Genomic DNA, 3,765 nt, shown 5'->3' on the forward strand with positions numbered 1-3,765 from the left:
TGGCTCTCTGAATGATGAGATGTGCGGATAATAATATAATATCTTAACTCTTAATATAAAGGGGGTTTGTTTTTCTTAAATTTGTTCATCCTTAGGTAAGTGTTTCAATCCAAGTTGGATCACATAAAAGAGGGAACTTGCAACAGAGAAGTGGATTTATGTTATAACATTTACCAATTTTGGGTCTTTCTTTGTGTATTGTCTAATCTGGTTTTTGCAACAGAGCAGTGGTTGTTAGAATTGAAATATGAAATCTGTAACGCCCGTAAAATAATAATACACAGACATTGATTAGGTTCATGCATTTATATACTGAAATTTAAAATAAATTGTATTAGCATAGTTTTTATAATTATATCGGTTTTAATTTATTCTCTAGTGATAATTGTGTTATTTATTAAATTAAAATATTAGGAAGCAGTTATTTCTTGTAGAATACTACTTAAAAGAAAAAGAAAAAGGAAAAAAAAATAGAAAACCTAAATCGCACGATAGAACCACGATTTGCTTAGAATTGTTTTCCTTCGACGAAGAAAAAGAGAGAGGAGAAGAAAACCATCTCCAGGTATTAATTATTTCACAGGAGATGTTTGGTTTTTAATTTTCATAGCTTCCTTATTTCAAATCCAAGCATTACTCTTTCATAGCTAACAATTGAAATCAATTCTACTATTTTATTATTATTTCTGAATGATTTCAAATATTTTTTTATTATTTCTTATACACCATCAACACTTTTGTGAGATGCTACTTTTGACAATTGAATATATATATGTTCAAATTAGATTTTACCATATCATGGATTAATTCATATAAGACAAATTCTACCTCTTAGGACTTGGAGATATTTTGATTTTTTTTTGAAACTAATTGTTCAAAAAACTCTTTAAACCGTTTCAAGTTTATCCTCTTTTTATTTAACATAATTTATGTTCCATAAGTTACAAGTTTCAAATTCCAGAATATTAGAAATAGATAATATTAGTTGTTTCTATATTATTCAGGTATATATAATTAATATATATGTGTACTTGATTATATATATAGGACACGAGGATCAAACAGAAGATATACCAAAAGAATTAGCTGATTAATAAGATTTGCTTTAGGTAATAAAGGTAAGTGGTTAATTAAATATATAGTATGTGTTTTTGTTTGTTTGGATGCAATATTTGACTCGGTGTAATAATTGCTTATTGATTGATTTATATGCTTAACATGTATACTTGATATATTGATGATGGCTACGGTGACGTGAATGAATTGAATTTTGATATTGATGGTTGTGAGGACATGAATGGTTTTTAGACCGAGACTTATTAGTGATCGAATGAAAGTTGATGATGGTACATTTGATAAATTTTGCATAATAGGAAAAATTATGAGAAAAAGCTTATCTAGGATAGTATATTCAATGGTTGCGACTGAATTGAGAAAATTGAATTGTATGATCATGTGAAATTTTGACACCAGGTATTTGTTACGATAGGGTGTTAGGTACCGGATATTTGTTACGATAGGGTACCTGTCACGTCCGTGTTTAAATTTCTAGAATTGATATATTGATATTAGTATATATTATAATTATTGGGTATGTGAAATTAATTTCGTACTATAGGAAAATTCAATGGTTTTAGGTGTAAATTAAAAGTTTAAGGTAATTATTAAAAGATTATATAAAGATGAAGGATCAAAATGGACATTTGCCAAATTTTGGATATAAATCCTGAATGTTCAAGGAGGTGGTGGGGGATCCATATCTCTTTTTCTTTTCTTTTTCGTTTGCTTCCTTTCCTTTTTCTTCTTCTGCATCATTATCATTTTCGATCGTTTCTCCATCGTTTCTTTGATTTACGGAGATTCGACCGTCCGAATCACTTGATATTTAAAACATAGCATCCTTATGCATAGATTTCTTACTGAGATTTTTGTCTCATGTTTTTAAATGTTTTAATGTTTTTAGGTGAGAAAGTACAGGATATAGAGAAGGTTACCGACCGATTAGGCGAGGTTTGGAAGTTGGCTGCTTATTGTTAGCATTATGGTTAGAACTTTGGTATTGCAATTGTAATTAAATGATATTTGGATAAATTGGAGACTCCTAAGTATTGATTATGATCTTTCTATTTCACGCCCGATGCCGATTGAGGTCGTCTAGGGTCGGGTGTGACAGTACCTAAATGTATATTATTGAAGTACCGGGTATTTGTTACGATAGGGTACACCCATGATATAAATATTATGGCCATGCAACCATTGAGTATTACTATACTAGGATAAGTAGGGCCCTTAAATTAAATGACTATTAGTTTGCAATTCGTTGTACATGTTGCTTGATAACCTATAAATTAAATGTATGAAACTATTGTATGCGCATGTGGTTGAATTGTGTATTTAATTAACTATCTTATTGAGTCGGCAGCTCACCCCTTGCCACCACCACTTTTCAGGAATAAAAGATTAGGGACGCTGGTTTCGATCAGTCAGTATGTGAAGTCGACGTCATTAGGATTTTAATTTTTGTTACCTTGATTGATTACTGAGACCTTGTATGTCAATTTATTTATTTTTTTATTAGTTCAATCGACATCGAAACTATATTTTTGTTCAGAATAAGTTTGCGGTACATTTTAAGCTCATATGAAATAGTAGTGAAAGTTGAAGTTTTAATTAACTAATTTCTTAATTAGATTTATTACGATTTTTTTTTTATCTATAATATCATCTAGTTTATTTTAAGTAGATCACAAATGTTACCTCTGATCTTTTAGTGATTAATGTGTATGTACAACTATATATAAGAAAAACATGATCTTGTGTTTGTAATTAACAGTAAACCAAAATCTTGTTAGTTTCTCATTTTTATTTTTTATATATAAATATATTATGTATAGAACTACTTAAATGATAAGTGTTTGATTAGTATATACATCTAAATATATACTATTTACGATTATGATATATATACATCCATCTTTAAATATTTATGCTATTTTATAGATTCAGTTTTATTCTATACTATTTAAAAATGGGTGTTACATTTAGTGGTATCAGAGCCGACTCTCCACGTACGATGTGTGGTTCGGGGACGAACCAGGCGGAAGCTGGTGGGCATGTAACGACCCGGTCCGGAGTGGGTGGCGTCGGGGTAGAAGGCCTGAGCAAGGTGCGGCCCTAAGGGGTGGCGATGGGGACAGGAATGAACTGAATCCCACATCGGAAATGGAGAGGGAGTAATTGGGGCTTATTAGTAAGATGTGAATCCAATGCATGCAGACGCGTTTTAAAGCCGTGAGGCCCAATGTGTTGGAATTGGGCCAGAGCGGACAATATCTACATGGTATTGGACCAGGGTGTTACAATTGGTATCAGAGCGGGTCGACGTTCTTAGGGACGATTACGTGAAATTGTTTAATTGTGTTATTAGGGACGATCACGTGAAATTGTTTATTTGTGTTATTAGGGACGATTGTGTGAAATTATTTGTTGAACTGTGCATTAATGTTATATATGATACATCGTAGGACCATGTCATCCAGAGGTAGAACACATACTGACCGAGCGTCTAGTGAGGATTCTGTTGGGTCCCAACATGCATCATTTGCACCTCCAAATGCTAGTGATAGAGCTAGGTCTTCAAACGTACCGGGAGCTGGTATGCCACAAAACTTACATCAGTTTGCTGAAATGATGACTGCAATGGCAGCTCAAGCTCAAGCTCAAGCCCAAGCTCAGGTTCAGGCTCAAGCTCAGACGGGTCCTTTA

At 32.5% G+C, this 3,765-nt stretch overlaps 1 long non-coding RNA gene across 1 annotated transcript; it reads left to right on the forward strand.

Annotated features, from left to right (window-relative positions):
• The first annotated feature begins 548 nt into the window (after positions 1–548).
• Positions 549–2,540, forward strand: LOC136202701 (uncharacterized). Its single transcript, XR_010674533.1, has 3 exons — positions 549–565; positions 1,048–1,109; positions 2,451–2,540. It is a non-coding gene; the product is annotated as an uncharacterized lncRNA (long non-coding RNA).
• The last annotated feature ends 1,225 nt before the right edge of the window (positions 2,541–3,765 follow it).

This window comes from Euphorbia lathyris, chromosome 8, assembly GCF_963576675.1.
Source record: "Euphorbia lathyris chromosome 8, ddEupLath1.1, whole genome shotgun sequence".
Classification (NCBI taxonomy): Eukaryota; Viridiplantae; Streptophyta; class Magnoliopsida; order Malpighiales; family Euphorbiaceae; genus Euphorbia; species Euphorbia lathyris.